Raw genomic sequence first — 17,908 nt, 5'->3', positions numbered from 1 at the left:
TTCCTGTTGCTTGTGCTGATAATAAAGGCAATACCAGACAAGTGGCATGATTGTCTAACCCTGCTTCAGTGAGAACATGAGTCTTTAAAGGGCAGAAAGGCAAATGGAATTCCACGTCCTGAGTCAGGCGAAGTTGTGGTGCTGTTTCCCTGGACTCTGGGGGGTCCCCTATTGATTTGTCTGGGCCCGGGGTGGGCCCTGCTGCCGGTTTCCCTGCTGTTGTCCTTGCTGATTTCAGGCAGTGTGCTGACCCTGCTGTTGGTTTTGAGGAAGCGATCTGCATTGATTGGCCCAATGAAAGCCTTTTTTGCAGATTGGACATTTGGTAGAAGGACGCCTTGGCTGTTGCGTGGATCTACATTGTGCCTTAAAATGTCCTGGTTTGCCACACTGGAAACAAGTTTTATCAATGGTTACAGGCTGGTTTTTATTTAGCGCTGCTGCCAGCAAATGGGCCTTGTGGGTGGCTGTACCAACAGACTGACAAATGCGAAGCATGGCTGCTGTGTCTGTGGCAGGATTGTGTATTATCGGGCGCAACGCAACCTTACAATCCTCATTTGCATTTTCAAAGGCCAATTGTTTGATAATTATTTGTTTGGCTTCAGGATTTTCAATTTGTCTACTCACTGCTGTAATCAGCCTGTCCATAAAGGAAGAATATGATTCTCTAGGTTCTTGTCTGATTGAACCCCACCTAGACTGAATACTGGTGGGTTCCGGGATTTTTCTCATTGCTTGTTGAGCAGCAAGAGCAGTATCCCTCAATAAGATCTGCAGCAGTGTGGCTTGTACTGAAGCCTGAGCAAAGGGGCCACGCCCCATCATGGCATCTATGATATCTGCGAGGGTAATATTTGGATTATTTCCTCTGATTTGTTGTAACAAGGCTGGAGCATAACCACGGCAGGCAGTTTCCCATTCGTGAGCAAATAATACACCAGCTGATGGGGGTAAAACTGTACGTGCCAAAAGCTTGATGTCATCTGGAACCAAAAGCTGGGCTAATGTGGTTTCCAAAAGAGCTTGTGTAAAAGGAGCTTGCAGTCCATTTGTCCTAACTGACAATTGGAGCTCTTTCAAGATTTTAAAGTCAAAAGGTTGGTGCTGGGCTTGTGTTCCTGCTGGAGCACCAGCAGGGGGCACAATAACAGGGAATGCCATAGTATCCTGAGATAAGGAACAGGCAAGGACTGCACGTTGAAAAGGGGTAGCTGGTTCTGCTGCTGCTGCTGAAAGAGCAGGGTCATTTCCAGCCAGACCACGGTATTTTTGCAGGATTGGGTCCTCTGGTGAGGAACTGTAGTCCGGAGGTTTGGGGTCTGGGGCTGCAGGCAAAGCAAGAGCTGGAACACATGGCAGGACAGCAGGCTGAATTAAAGAAGCTGAAGGTTGTATTGGCAATGCAGCCATGGAGATATTTTTTGGTGATAAAGAACCCATAGCATATCGAACCTTGCACCATGCACTTAAAATCCGAACACCAATGCTGGGATGCCCATGAAAATGTGTTCCAATCTTATCCCAATGTTTTAATTCCCAAGTCCCATCTGCAGGAAACCAGGGACAATGCTCATCAATTGCCAGAATGAGCTGTATCAAATCACCCTCAGGAACTTCCAATTTGTTGGAGGAGAAATTTTAAGTCTTTTAAAAATTTCTGTTGGGGAGTAGTCAAAGAGCTGCCCATTTTTCTAAAATCAATATAAAAAGAAAGAGAAAAGGGATCGGTCTCACCTGGATCTTTTTAAAAGATGATTCAGCGCTGTGAAACCCTTGCCGGGCGTAATGAGCCGATGATATCCACTGCTTGGATCGAAAATCCTCTCACAGTGTCTTTTAAAATCCTCTTAGTCTGCCTCAGACTGTTTGCTTCAAGTTGCTTCTTTTTTCTCTTTTAAAACCCTCAGCCGTATTCTTTTATTCAGCCTCACACGGGGCACCACTTGTGGCAGTCCAGCTGTTCCAGGTGGTGTAGTTTAGCATAAAATAAAGACGCAGAAAAGCAACAATATTTCCATGGACGGAGGGCAGCTCATTTCAGACATCTTCTCCCTCTCCGGTCCGTTTTATTATCCTTTGTTCTCTCCAGCCGCATGGCTGCATCCCAGTGTCTCATGTTACCTCATCTGGTCATGGCTTAAACCCACCCACACCATATAGGGTCATCACTGCCCAGAGGAAACACAACTCCTTTTAAGGTCAATACAATTCTAATACATGGTAAGGCACAGACATGCTGGTCACCGAGGTCAGCAAGGCACCAGGTGGCGCTACAAGCCTTTGCCATGACTTCCTGGCTCCCACAGGATTAGGCTTTCCTTGGCCCAGGTCAGCAATTGTCACCCCTGGACACTTCCTGGAGTCCTTTTTCAAGGGGAAAATAGCTTTGGAATGGAGGAAACTGGCAAAGGAATTGATTTTATATTATTTTTAAAGCTAGGTAACTTCCCTGAGCTGTCAAGTTGAAAGGATACATTCAGGCATAATATTTGTAACATTTAACAACTTTAAAGATGTGCTCACTCCCCCCCCCCAAATTTCCATAACATGAGAAATCTCTATGTGGGACAAGAAGCTACAGTTAGAACTGGATATGGAATAACTGATTGGTTCAAAATTCGGATAGAGTATGACAAGGCTGTATATTGTCTCCCCGCTTATTTAATTTATATGCGGAATTCAACATGCGAAAGGCTGGAGTGGATGAATCCCAAGCCAGAATTAAGATTGCTGGAAGAAATATCAACAACCTCAGTTATGCAGATGCCACAACCTAGATGGCAGAAAGGGAGGAGGAATTAAAGAACCTCTTAATGAGAGTGAAAAAGGAGAGCGCAAAATTTGGTCTGAAGCTCATCATCATAAAAACGAAGATCATGGCCACTGGTCCCATCACCTCCTGGCAAATAGAAGGGGAAGAAATGGAGGCAGTGAGAGATTTTACTTTCTTGGGCTCCATAATCACTGCAGATGGTGACAGCAGCCACAAAATTAAAAAGTGCCTGCTTCTTGGGAGAAAAGCAATGACAAACCTAGACAGCATCTTAAAAAGCAGAGACATCACCTTGCCAACAAAGGTACGTATAGTAAAAGCTATGGTTTTCCCAGTAGTGATGTATGGAAGTGAGAGCTGGACCATAAAGAAGGCTGATCGCCAAAGAATTGATGCTTTTGAATTATGGTGCTGGAGGAGACTCTTGAGAGTCCCATGGACTTCAAGAAGATCAAACCTCTCCATTCTGAAGGAAATCAGGCCTGAGTGCTCAGTGGAAGGACAGATCGTGAAGCTGAGGCTCCAATACTTTGGCCACCTCATGAGAAGAGAAGACTCCCTGGAAAAGACCCTGAAGTTGGGAAAGATGGAGGGCACAAGGAGAAGGGGACGACAGAGGACGAAATGGTTGGACAGTGTTCTCAAAGCTACCAGCATTAGTTTGACCAAGCTGCGGGAGGCAGTGGAAGACAGGAGTGCCTGGTGTGCTCTGGTCCATGGGGTCACGAAGAGTCGGACACAACTAAATAACTAAACAACAACAAACTTGCCAATTGAACCTTATATTGGCCCGTTTGACAAGACCAGCTGCCATGTTTGAGTTGTTGTTTGTTTTTTTGGGGGGGAGGCTTAAGCATCATTTTGGGAGGCAGCAAACGGTGAGCTTTAAGAACTGTGGAGTCTGTTATCTGTCACACGAGAAACAAGGCCTGATTCCCGCCCCCACCCCTTAATCCTCTCCAGCTATTTGCTGATCCATCAACCCTGATGGAGCTCAATATATTCCTAGTTCCCCGAATTCCTGTCAAAACTGTCCCAAGGTGGTGTCAACCATAAAATTTCCCTACTATTTTGAACACATCTGACAAATTGATTCAAATCAACATTCATAAGCATGGAAACAAAAATGTTGATGCTCCCCTAAGTTTCCCTGGTTGTCCACTTCCAATCTCAGCTCTTGGCAGACTGTTTCTGAACTGGGAGGCAATGGCTGGTTCCTGTCACCTGACAGCTGGAGGTTTCCAGAGAGAGAGTGCAGACTGCTGAGGAACCAGATGCTGAGACTTCAGCTAGAGTTCAACAACACAGGTGCTTGCTGTATGCAATTTGGAGACAAAGAATCCTTTATTTTCAGTCAGATTCAGAACTATTTCATGTCCTCTTACCCATGAATTACAATTCTGTTCCACACTCCCCTCATCAAGCCCACCACAAGATATATTGCTTTAACGCACACAGCAACCCTGTGAGGGTGGTTTCGCATAAAGCTTTAAGTCACCCAATCAGCTTCACAATTGAGGAGGGATTTGAATTGTCCCCGGCATTTGTGGACCTAGATCCTTGGACTCCAGTTCCCATGAGCCCCAGCCAGCGTGGCCAATGGCTAAAGAAGATGTGAGTTGCAATATCACATCATCTGGAGGGGCCACAGGTTGCCCAACAGGTCCATTTTCAGCGCCTTGACCTTCTCCTGGCGCAGCTGCCCTTGGAACTCCTCGTACTGAATGTGCTTCGTCCTGTAGTGCCTCTGCAGGTTGGCCTTCTTCAGGACGGAGAGGGCCTCACCACAAATGAGGCTCAAGGGAATGCCTTTCAGCTCCAGAAAGAAATAGTCGGGTGTCCATCTTTTTTGAAAATGCGGCACTCCAAATCTATCTTCCTCTTCTTGTGGACACATTGATTGTGTCCAGAAACAGACAAATTAGGCAGATGGAGCTGTTCTAATATGAGAGTCCTATGCTGCCTATACTTGGTCAGTAATGTGTCTGCATCTCTTTGAGCCACTGAAGTTTCTGAGCTCTTTTCAAAGGCAGCCCCAGGTACAGTGTGCTAAAGTAACTCCTACGCAATGTGGTGCCAGACTGCTTTCTTTTTTTGTAATTATCTGTTTGTTTTAAATTCTGTAGCTTAAATTCTCTTGATGGTTGTTTTTTTGAGAAGGGCCTCTTACAGTCACAAAGCAATGATTTTCAGTGCTGCTCAATAACACTGATTGCGCCCTCACACTGCCCCTTTTTGTGTGGGGATTTGGATCCAGAAAAGGAGCAGACAGGGAAAGGTTAAGCAGAATCCCTCCCACCCCCCGCACCACCCTTAGGTGTGCTCAGCCTTTGCCTGCTTCATGACTCCACCTTGCATGAGAAAGAAGGATGGAGCTGCAGGAAACAGGAAGTGGTCCTTCAACCGGCCAGGACATCTCATCATCACATACAGATCCAGTCTCCTGCTGGGGAGTCAAGAGTGGCCCTGGGATGGCAGAGAGAGGAGGGGAAGGGCCCAGCGACAGAAGGAATGGCAGGGCTCCAGATGCTCCCTTGGACCCCTTCCCTGACACCAAGGAGAGCTCCTCTTCTGGGGCTGAAAGCATTGGCGTGGTTTGATTTTGTCAGTATTGCAAGGAAGCATAGAAGGAAAGGTAAAAAACACCTATGCGGTTTATTAAAGTATCTGTGATTTTCCCCCTGTGTGAGTTCGTTGATGTCTTCTAAGTGCTCTACTTTCACTGAAGTTCTTTCCACATTCAATACATTTAAATGGTTTCTCCCCTGTATGAGTTCGTTGGTGTATTCTAAGTGATCCCCTATCACTGAAGCTCTTTTCACATTCCATACATTGAAATGGTTTCTCCCCCGTGTGACTTTGTTGGTGTCTTCTAAGTTTCCCACTTGTACTGAAGCTCTTTCCACATTCAATACATTTAAATGGTTTTTCCCCTGTGTGAGTTCGTTGGTGTATTCTAAGTGATCCACTATCACTGAAGCTCTTTCCACATTCAATACATTTAAATGGTTTTTCCCCTGTGTGAGTTCGTTGGTGTATTCTAAGTGATCCACTATCACTGAAGCTCTTTCCACATACAGTACATTTAAATGGTTTCTCCCCTGTGTGAGTTCGTTGGTGTATTCTAAGTGATCCCCTATCACTGAAGCTCTTTCCACATTCCATACATTGAAATGGTTTCTCCCCTGTGTGAGTTCGTTGGTGTATTCTAAGTTTCCCACTTGTACTGAAGCTCTTTCCACATTCAATACATTTAAATGGTTTTTCCCTTGTATGAGTTCGTTGGTGTATTCTAAGTGTATCATTTCGACTGAAGCTCTTTCCACATTCAATACATCTAAATGGTTTCCCCCCTGTGTGAGTTCGTTGGTGTACTCTAAGTTTCCCACTTGTACTGAAGCTCTTTCCACATTCAATACATTTAAATGGTTACTCCCCTGTGTGAGTTCGTTGGTGTATTCTAAGTGTTTGACTTTCACTGAAGCTCTTTCCACATCCAAAACATTCAAATCCTTTGTGAGTTTTTTGTTGTATCCTCAATTTCTTTGTTTTCCCCCATAAATTCACATGTGGCTCCATAGAATTCTGACCTTCATCTTCCTCACCTGTTTGGGAGTCTGGGAGGAAAGAGATTCCTGTTAGACTTTCAAGAAAGACAAAAAGGGAACTGAACACCTGTCAATCCCAATCTGCACCTTCTCTCATTGTAACACCTTCATTCTCCACTATCCTCTCTAGGTTCCAAATTTTACGAAAGCTGATGAGATAGTGGCAAGAGTAACACGTGACCACTCCATTCAAACTTAATAAATCAGCATCATTTTATAATACAGATCTATGGTGGAATTGGCTTATTAGACACATCTATTTTGTCTTTCTGAAGTGAAGAAATGATCTCAGGCTCAAGTAACAGTATCCCCCTTGTGAAATAAATAAAACTTAAGGGCTACATGTAACTGTAAAAATATTGCACTATATTGGAACCTAAGAAGAGCCTTCTGGATCAGGCAAAGGCCCACCTAGTCCAGCATCCTCTTCTCACAGAGGCCAACCAGATGCCTGTGGGAAACTGGCAAGCAGGATTGGAGCACAAGAGTCTTCTCTGCCTTCGTGTGCTTTCCAGAAACTAGTATCAAGAAGCATTATTGCCTAGACCACGAGGGCAGAGCAGAGACGTCAGTCTTATCCTTTTTTTCAAGCTATCCATGTTGCTATCCGTCACTGTCTCCTGTAGGATGGATTCCATAAATGAACTATGCTTCTGTTTTTTCATCTTTGCAGCCCTTAAAAGCTGATAAATGTATTATGGCCTAAGCTTTTGCGGGCTGCAGTCTGACAAAGTGGACTCTTGACCAGGAAAGCTGGTGCCACTATAAACCTGAGTCTCTTTGTTGGCTTTGTGTACTTATTTTGAAATTTGCACCAAGGTTATACCACAGTAGCTCCATGGAAGCTCAGGGACGGACAGAATTAGAGGGTGTCAGCTCCGTGAATCTCAAGCCTCTCGTGCCTCCGCTGACAGAGCCTGAGAACGCAAGAGATGTGATTCGGTTGGAATGTGAAGCAGGGGAGGAGCAGCCAAGCTGCAGCAGGAGCAAAGAACAAAGAGCAGGAAGAGGGGGTGCCGGGGGGGGGCACAGACTGTTATCTCCAGTTTGAGCTCTGACACAGAGACCCCGGAAATAGCCTGTCCAAAAAATCGTAGGCTCGAGAGAATCTGCTAGAAGAGGGGGAAAGAAAGCGAAAGTGGGGTGGGGGCTTCTTTGCTGGAGGACTCAGCAACTGCAAGCTGGGATGAACAGGCCGAAGACTGAGCTCCACAGTGATTTATGAGTTTGAGCAATAAACCTGAGATAATTACTACTGGAGTTGTCTCGCGTCTGTGCGGGAGAACCAAGCAATTACACAGGGGCGCTATAAATTATTATCCCGCTCACTCACTCTCACAAACAACCTGTCTGTAAGATTGGCAAGTTTATTCCAGACACTCTTGGACTTAATATACCCAATCCTAAGTGTAGAGCCTCCAGCCACAGGAATTGTGTATCATGATAACGGGTCCTTTGTCCCTTAAGCCCACCAAACTGGGGAGGTGCATGCATCTATTGTGTTTTAATGCTGGTAGAATGTATCGTTCTGACGCTGTCTATAAAAAATAAGAGGAACAGAAACAATTTTAATACATTAATTATAAATAATTATGGGAAGCATTTCCGTTCCCCTTCACCCATTTTTCAGGATTGGTGTGCAACATCATTACCATCAATTATTCCTGCCATGGAAATAACACCTAAGATTTCAAAGCCTGGCGGAAGAAAATCTGCCCCCACTACTTTAGGAAAAGGATTCAAGAAACAAAGAGCTGCTTCGGAGAAGGCCTCACCCCTTCCTTCTTCCTGTCAGGAGCTTCCTTCCATTTGTCTCCTCTCCATCTTTTCCTCTTTCTCCCTCCACCACCCATCTATCCCTGTCCCCATCTCCTCTCCCCTGGAACTCACCAGATTTCTCCAAGGGTCCTGGGAGGGAATGCTCAGAGGTTGTGGGGAGGGATGCGGGAGACATCCTGACCAGGTCACCCATCCATCTTCCTCCTTCCATCCTGGCCAGGGTTGCAGGTTCAGTCTCAGCTAGGTTTGCAGGTTCAGCTTCCTGAGGAGCGCAGAATCCAGAGCAAGTTGCAGCTTCCTGGGAGGGAGGGAAGAAGAAGCCAAGGGAGTCTGAGAGCCCCTGCAGGGATTCTCCTGCCCAAGACATTCTGCTGCCCCTGGAGAAGCCCCAACTGGGCACCCCCTTCCCAAGAGCCTCCACCCATTTTCAAACAGTTTTGGCAATTCCTTTCACCTGCCTGTCCCACCTCCCTTCCTGAGAGTAGATCTCAAGAGTTGTTTACACCACGTGATCCCTTAAAGAGGGCAATTCTTTAAAACTGAAGGCCATTTCTACAAAATGGAAGACTTCCGAAGGCAGCCTTTTACAAGGAAATTTTTGATGGTTTTTATTTTGTTGGAAGCTACCCAGATGGGCAGAGGCAACCCAGTCAGATAGGCAGGATGCAAGTAATAATAATAATAATAATAATAATAATAGTTTCCTGTCCTGGGACAGGATGTCCTGGGACGCCAGTGGTGCTGTGGGTTAAACCATAGAGCTTAGGACTTGCCGATAAGAAGGTCGGTGGTTCGATTCCCCACAACGGGGTCAGCTCCCATTGCTCAGTCCCTGCTCCTGCCAACCTAGCAGTTCGAAAGCACGTCAAAGTGCAAGCAGATAAATAGGTACCGCTCCGGCGGGAAGGTAAACGGCGTTTCCGTGCGCTGCTCTCCTTCGCAAGAAGTGGCTTAGTCATGCTGGCTACATGACCTGGAAGGTGTACGCTGGCTCCCTCAGCCAATAAAGCGAGATGAGCGTCACAACCCCAGAGTCAGTCACGACTGGACCTAATGGTCAGGGGTCCCTTTACCTTTTTAATCCTGACCTGCTAGGCATGCTGATCAGAGACTCTGTCCAAACAACCCCTTCGAATGCAACAGGGCTTCCTATTTTTACTGCTATCAGTGGGAACAGTCAAACCACGAAGCCACTGATCAACCAGAATTTCCTGTTTTTACCAAGTACAGTTTGAAGTTAGCTTAATATCCCAGCTTATTCCAAAGCTGGCGGCCGTAGTTTCCTGGTTTGGGCAAAATGGAAAGTTTGTTAGTTATGGCTCATAAGAGACTGCCTGGTTTAATCACAGTTCACCATCAGGACTGGCCCAATCATGAGGTAAGGTGGGACAATTAGGTCAGGAGCAGATGCAGGGAGAGATGGGACAAGCACATTCCCAGCTCCCCTGTTTGTTAGCCTTGCTGTCAGTGCAGGACCACAGCTGGTAAATTTGTGCAACTACCCATTTAGAGTCCTTTTCTTTTGCCCTCTCTCACTAAAGGTTGGGTGGGGGTCCTTCCTGGAGTGATGCATTCTGGTTGTGGGGGCCAGGAGACTGCGGTGGCGGCTAGAGTTTTTGGTTTTAAACTTGGGTCAACTTAGGTTTTATCGGAACTTTGCTGCAGCAATGCATTAAAAACTGTTCCTATTTTTAACCCAGCTTTTCAGGCTGTGATTTAGTCATCTGAACCTGGCCATTATCTAAATAGATATTTCAACAACCTTGCAAGGTAGGCCAGTCTTATTTAATGTGACTACACATGGGATTGCTGAGGCTGCAGGTCGTACCAAGATTTTTACCTCAGTGGGGAGAAAAGAGCATTTTGCAAATGGAGGCAATTTAGAGGAGGAAAATGGGGGTTGGTGGAAGGTCACCTCTTCTCACACAGCTTCTGCTCTGATGAAATTCAGAGCCACCTGCAGCTGTTTAGGTAAAGTAAGAGCAGAAGGAGATATGATTGCAAACCTCCCATGTATAAGAAAGTTTGGTCTAGCAAGCCTTTTTAAAGTGGATTAGAGAGAAAGTGGAGGGAGGAGGAATATTCACCACCATAGCTAAGCAGAACCTCCATGTCCAGAGACACTGGACCTGTGACCTCCAGGTGCTGGAAACGCAGGTGAGAGGAGGGCACTTACCTTTCCCAGAAGCCCCTCAGTGTCTGGGAGCAGGGTCTGGTCTGTCCCCCCTGCTCTCCCACTGGGCCACCGACTGGCATCCGCAGCTCCCCTGAAGGAGAGGACACCATCCCCGGAGTGGGGAGAACTGGGAGCCTGTGGGGTTTCCCACCCTGAACGAGGGGGCTGCATCGTCTTCAGGAAATCCTGCTTCTGGGCCTCCCAGTGCTGCTGCGACTGCCCCTCCTCTGGCTCCTGCTTAATTTGACATAAATCTGCCTGAGGCATTAGATCCCTTGTGGTCCCAACTTGGCTGGCAGGAGGTTTCTTTCCTTTGCACTCCAGTCTCTCCCTTTGAATGGGTCTCCTGGGTCCCTGCTCTTCCATTTTTATGCCACCCTGCTGGAAAAGAAATAAACACAAAGTAAAATAAAACCCAAGAATAAAAACAAAAGCAAATTTTAACCATTAGCCAGTTTTTGAAATATATTATTACTCTTTCTATTTCTGATGTTCAGGCTGTGAATGACAATCATTATGTCACCCAAACGGCTCCACCCAGGGACAAGGGGAAGTTATCCAAAGACTGGGGGAAACATCAAGGTTTATGGAAGTACAAATAATATTCGGGGAGGAGGACCAAGGCAGTGGGAGGGAAATCCAAAAACAACCCAGTGAGAGGACTGAGCATGTTCAGTGGACAGGGAACGCTGATCCTGGCTGCAACTTATAGCATGTTGGAAAGGCAGCAACAGATCTTTGTATATGATTAAGGCTGCAACAGACCCACCTAACATTGAAAGTACATGACTTCACCCAAGAAATCCTGCGAGCTGCAGTTTGTTAGGGGTGTTGAGAACTCTAGCAATAAACTACAGGTCCTGTGGTTCTCTGGGGGAAGCCACGTGCTTTAAATGTATGATATCTGCACAGCCTAAGAAACAAACAGACAAAAGGAACATTGACGAACAAAATCAAAGAACTCACTCCAAAATATTTTAAATTTGATGGTCACAAACTCTCTTGACTGAAGACATTCTAACTTGCAGTCCATTGGCTGCATACAGCTAGCCAAGCCTCAGGGTGTGTCCTGCTAGTCCCTGCCTTTTCCATCTCCTGATCTGATCATTGGATGAAGATCTCTGTCTGTCCTGGAGAGAAAGATGCCTAAGGGGCCCTTAGAGAGATCTTTTAAACTCCAATTTCAGCACAAACCAGCACAGTGCTGAAATGGGGTAAAAGCCCTGATCTGGAAATAAATGATCCCTCTGGCTGCTCTTTAAAGAGGATTTCTAAAGAACAATCAGAAGGGTCTTTTTCCCACAGATCTCATTGCTAATTCAGAAGGGTCTTCTTGTGCTCTTATTTCTCCTCCACCCCAGCACTGGGGTTGGAAGGTCTAAACATGTTGTTTGTGTTTGCAAGACTTGTATGTATGCTAGATGGCATGTCTGGTGATTGTGTGCAGCACCTCTGGCGTGTGTGCATGTGACTTTATGGTCTGCATCTCTTTTATGGGTGCGCATGCATGTGCATACATTGGCCACAAAGCTCACTGGAATGTGGCCTCCAGAATCAATGTAGCTTTAAGCCCAGAAATGTTTTGTTCCTCCTCCTTTATCAGAAAGAACAATCAAATCTGGGACTATCAGGAGGAGAGAACTCCTGGATCTACAGAGTTAATGTTCTCAGCATCTATGGACACAAACTGCAACGAGAAGGACACTGACAAACTGGAACGTGTCCAGAGGAGGGCAACCAAAATGGTCAAAGGTCTGGAAACGATGCCTTATGAGGAACGGCTAAGGGAGCTGGGCATGTTTAGCCTGGAGAAGAGGAGGTTAAGGGGTGATATGATAGCCATGTTCAAATATATAAAAGGATGCCATATAGAGGAGGGAGAAAGGTTGTTTTCTGCTGCTCCAGAGAAGCGGACACGGAGCAATGGATCCAAACTACAAGAGAGAAGATTCCACCTAAACATTAGGAAGAACTTCCTGACAGTAAGAACTGTTCGACAGTGGAATTTGCTGCCAAGGAGTGTGGTGGAGTCTCCTTCTTTGGAGGTCTTTAAGCAGAGGCTTGACAACCATATCTCAGGAGTGCTCTGATGGTGTTTCCTGCTTGGCAGGGGGTTGGACTCGATGGCCCTTGTGGTCTATTCCAACTCTATGATTCTATGATTCTATGAGATTTCTCTCTAATTACTTTGAGATTTTTTTCCTTAAAAATATGAAGCAGTATAGAAATGAAAGGAGTAATAATCTGAACATGAATAGCTAATTTCAATTTCGCCTTCCTCAGTCTTTTACAATACTGTCTTCAACGTTTTTATTATCATTAATTCATTTCCATATGCCACACTTCTTAAGAATCCCCCTTTCCCCTGCATTCTCAAAACTGTCACCCACTTCAACCCTCAGCCTTCATCTGAAAACTCTGCTGCCTTACTGAGGAAGGTGGAAGATAAAACCTTTAACGAAACAAGCTTAAGGCTGTCTCACTTATTTACACGCAGACACAAGAGGTCACTAGCTTTGACAGCTTGGGAAAAGATCAGATGCGTTCTCCGGGGAAAAGATCTATTAGCTGTTTTATTAGCTGTGACAGATCAACAGAGCCTCCATGTGTAGGCACAGTGTACCTTGATTTGGGGTAGGCAATAGAAGCCATTTCCTTGCTAAATGAATCAGATAGACATCATTGCCACAAGATGCGGTGATGGTGGTGGCTAAGAGGGCTGTATATTGTCTCCCTGCTTATTTAACTTATATGCAGAATTCATCATGTGAAAGGCTGGGCTGGATGAATCCCAAGCCGGAATTAAGATTGCTGGAAGAAATATCAACAACCTCAGATATGCAGATGACACAACCTTGATGGCGGAAAGTGAGGAGGAATTAAAGCACCTTTTAATGAGGGTGAAAGAGGAGAGCGGAAAATATGGTCTGAAGCTCAACATCAAAAAAACGAAGATCATGGCCACTGGTCCCATCACCTCCTGGCAAATAGAAGGGGAAGAAATGGAGGAAGTAAGAGATTTTACTTTCTTGGGCTCCATGATCACTGCAGATGGTGACAGCAGTCACAAAATGAAAAGACCCCTGCTTCTTAGGAGAAAAGCAAGGACAAACCTAGACAGCATCTTAAAAAGTAGAGACATCACCTTGCCAACAAAGGTCCGTATAGTTAAAGCCATGGTTTTCCCAGTAGTAATGTATGGAAGCGAGAGCTGGACCATAAAGAAGGCTGATCGCCGAAGAATTGATGCTTTTGAATTATGGTGCTGGAGGAGACTCTTGAGAGTCCCATGGACTGCAAGAAGATCAAACGTATCCATTCTTAAGGAAATCAGCCCTGAGTGCTCACTGTAAGGACAGATCCTGAAGCTGAGGCTCCAATACTTTGGCCACCTCATGAGAAGAGAAGGCTCCTTGGAAAAGACCCTGAAGTTGGGAAAGATGGAGGGCACAAGGAGAAGGGGACGACAGAGGACGAGATGGTTGGATGGTGTTCTTGAAGCTACCAGCATGAGTTTGATCAAACTGCGGGAGGCAGTGGAGGACAGAAGTGCCTGGTGTGCTCTGGTCCATGGGGTCACGAAGAGTCGGACACGACTAAACAACAACAACAAGAGAGCTTTAGAAGGCGATCTGACCAATTCACGAGGGAGGGCGATAGGTTTATCAATGGCACTGGCAGAGGAAGGGGGGCAGGAGTATTGGCCTGCAAAAGGTGTCAGGGGGGCTGCAGAGTGAGAGGGGCACCTCCCTGCTGCACTGCTCTTCCCCCCCCCGCCTCCCCTTCACTCTCCCCCGTGGGGAGGACAGTGGAATAGGACGGGGCTCCCTGATGAGGGACAGGGAGAGGGGCGGCAAAAGCCCCAGGTACGCCGCTGATCCGTGAGCGACTATATGCTCCATCGCGAAGCAGCAGCTGCCTTGGACCCCTCATTCTGCCCCTTGAGCTCAGGACTGAAGGGAGCAGCTCCCCAGGGTCTCCGGCAGGGTCCGTGCCAGCCTGAGCCAGAGATGTTTGCCCCTGTGCCCTCCTGCCCCCTCAGCTGCGCCCCTTCCCCTTCCTGCCCGGTTGGGAGGCGCCCTGCAGTCTCTGACTCCACTCGGGGCCTGATCCTGCCAGGCCCACGTGCTCTCCTCCCCCTCCCCCCCCCCGCCTCCCGCACCTCGGACTCCTCGCTCCGTCCCTGCACCGGAATCCGGCTCCTCTCCGGGGAAACTCGCCAGGCCACGGGCCGCTGCTCCTCCGCTCTCCTCGGCGGGGGACAGGAAAGTGCAGCCGCTCTCGAGTCCCCCTGGCTGGCCCCGTTTCCTACCTCTCTGAGCATCGGAGCTCGCTGGCTGTGGGTTGGGCCCTGGGAGGCTGCAAGGCTGGATGCGCCCCCTTGCAAGGCGAGGGCTGCGAGACCGCCCTGCTGCTTCCCCTGCCCTCGTATTTGCAGCCCGCTGCTTCTGATCCTCAAGGTTCTGCTCTTAGCTGTCGGGGCAAATCGATTAACCCTATGAGATCTGGTCCATTCCTAGGTCTGGAGCAGCAGGGAACAAGCTTTCTGCACCCTTCTCTAGGGATGTTCACTCGCCGCCATCTATGTCCCCGTGTACACAAATCACTGAGTTGTCTTATTGTCTTAACTCAGTCGGTAGAGCGTGAGGTGCTTTATCTCAAGGTTGTGAGTTCGAGTCCCATGTAAGAAAAAGCGGAAATAAAGTGTAATTTTACCTTGAAATTGTGTACACAATAGTCCGATGGTTTTTAGAGAAACCCAAAAACTTCCCCTTTCTATACCCTTTTGTTGTCATCAAGCAGTTGGTCCCTTACCTTTCCCGCCCCGACATGGCCACAGTGATCCATACGATGGTCACCTCCAGGCTTGACTACTGTAATTCGCTCTACGCGGGGCTGCCCTTGAAGCTGTCCCAGAAACTCCAGCGGGTGCAGAATGCTGCAGCCAGGCTCCTCACGGGGTCTCTGCCATGGGAGCATATTCACCCAGTGCTTTTCAAGCTGCACTGGCTCCTGGTGGAGTACAGGGTCAGATTTAAGGTGCTGCTTTTGACCTTTAAAGCCCTTCACGGCCTAGGACCCTCGTACCTACGGGACCGCCTCTCCCGGTATGCTCCACGGAGAGCCTCAAGGTCCATAAATAGCAACACCCCAGTGGTCCCGGGCCCTAAGGAAGATAGATTGGCTTCAACCAGAGCCCAGGGCCTTTTCAACTCTGGCTCCTGCCTCATGAGACCAGGGCCCTGCAGGATCTGATTTCTTTCCTCAGGGCCTGTAAAACAGAGTTGTTCCGCCTAGCGTTTGGCTTGGTGCCAAACTGATTCCCTCTCCCTCTTTTCCTTTCTCTTCCTGCGATGAGGCTACATTTTAATATTTTAATGTTTCAATATTCTAATGTATTTTAATTTTGTTTTTAAGTTGTAATCATTCAACTTGTTTTTATTATTGCTTGTAAGCCACCCTGAGCCCAGCCTTGGCTGGGGAGGGCGGGGTTTAAATTATTATTATTGTTATTATTATTATTATTATTATTATTATTATTATTATTATTCTGTAATAAGTGGGTTTTGTTTGGAAAGCTGTCTCTCAAAATTTATTAGAACATTGGAATGTACCTGGCATTTTATAAGCTCTTCAGTATGTTGCACAAATAAGTCTCCTTGCGATCAGTATGCAGTCCCTGGTTTCCAAATCCTCTACAGGAAATCTTCCTGAAATACCATTTCATGAAGCTGGGACGATGCCACCCAGCTGCCTGAATGCCTAGCAGCTGGAGGAGGCAGTCCAGTTCCCAGCTCTGCTGGCCTAGGTCATCTGATCACTTAGCTCCAGCAACAGATGCCAGGGCTGGGCTCTGTTATCTTTCCACACCCTCCAACATCTCTCTGATGAAAATAGGGGTGTCCTGTTCCATAATGATAATTTTACTATTTATACCCCACACATCTTATTAGGTTGCCCCAGCCACTCCAGGCAGCTACCAACATATATAAAAACAGAATAAAACATTTTTAAAAATCCCTATACAGGATTACCTTCAGACAACTTGGGGGTCACATAACCCCATACCCTCTGGCATCAAATCAGAAACTGACGACAGCTTCTGTAAATCAGGGACATCCCTGGAAGACAGTGGCACTTGGAGGGTCTGTCTTTCCCTGCTTTTTCCTTGGCTGTCTCTGGTCTCCTGCCTCCATTCAGCAGAGGAGGGAGCCTTCATACGGAGAAGGATCGGGGCCCCCAGGGCATAGTTGGTGCCTTCAGATGACTGCAGTGAAGGGAGAACCATTTGGAGGAACAGATTGTTGCAATTCTTGGAAAGGGATGGAAAGAGCATGGCTACATCGTGGTTTGGTTCTTCAGGTACTTGTTGTTCAAGTTGTTCCATGGAATTCCTGATCTGGACCTTGTGTGGGAAATGAGTTCTCTCCATCACAAGAATAATTTTTGAAGCTTTACTGCACAAGAGTCTTAAACAGTCTTACAATAAGATGAACATGATAAAGTAGCACTTGCAAACAATGTTCAGTCCTTTATGTAATCCTGTGAACTTTACTCTCTCTGGTCCCAGAGGGAGATCCTAAGCTTCTTCATCATTGCAGAACTTATTTGCAACTGCTGCTGCTTCTCCTAGCCATCTCCAACAAGCACCCGCTGACTTCTCAAGTTTAAGCTTCCTTCTGTTAGAGCTCTGCAGCTTCTGTTTCCAGCAATGAGTTATTAGGAAAGATACCAGCCTCCTCTGATGCTTTTGTCAGAGTGGAACCTCTGACTGGAACCTCTTGCCCAAAAGGTTGCACTCTTTCTTCTTCTATGTTTGCTTCATATGCCACAATGTTCTCTCTCTTTTTCTCAAATCTTCCAGGCGACCACAAATGAGTGTCTAAAGAGAAACCAAAAGCTCAGAGTTGGGATGGGGGGGGGGGCGTGAATATCAGGTTGCCTTGTAGTGCCTGGGGGCCCTGCTATTAGATTTGTATCTCGTAAGTGTTGTCGGAGCTTTTTGGTTTTTTACCTGTATATTTAAAAAACAAGGCTCTCATAAGATATTTCATTCTTTTGTTATTCTGACATTGCATGTACAGGAGCACGTTTGCACAGCTGTTAAAAATAGTGATTTTTTAATATGAAAAAAAGAAGAAAAATGCATTATAAAGGGTTTCTTTAGAAGCAGAACAAGCATTTTATTTTATTTTAAATAACAGAGGGATGAGGCCCAATTCTTAGTGCTCATCCCAGGTTAAAGATTAGCAGCCACACCCTCACAAAAAGCTATGAAAGGATTTTCTTAGCCAGTGTCAAGGTGAATTCCTACCTTGTATTCCTGGGCTGCCTCTTCCTTGAGAACCACAGTTCTCACTAATAAGGGAGTCCTATGCTGCCTAGAACCAGCCCTGGTCAGCAATGTGTCTGCAGCTCTTTGTTTTTTTTTTAAATAAATTTTTATTAATTTTCCAACACATATTAAATAACAATACAAAACAATACAAAAACAAACACACATATAAACATGTATAATTTCTTAACCTTCTTTTCCTTAAGCCTTCTTTCAGCGACTTCCCCATACCT

The 17,908-nt window shown here is 46.4% G+C and overlaps 1 pseudogene; it reads right to left on the bottom strand.

Annotated features, from left to right (window-relative positions):
- Positions 1-5,324: 5,324 nt before the first annotated feature.
- LOC128409031 (oocyte zinc finger protein XlCOF22-like) lies at positions 5,325-14,786 on the bottom strand (annotated as a pseudogene).
- Positions 14,787-17,908: the final 3,122 nt, after the last annotated feature.

Source organism: Podarcis raffonei, chromosome 2 (assembly GCF_027172205.1).
Source record: "Podarcis raffonei isolate rPodRaf1 chromosome 2, rPodRaf1.pri, whole genome shotgun sequence".
Classification (NCBI taxonomy): Eukaryota; Metazoa; Chordata; class Lepidosauria; order Squamata; family Lacertidae; genus Podarcis; species Podarcis raffonei.
This window is presented reverse-complemented; position numbering and strand designations above follow the sequence as displayed.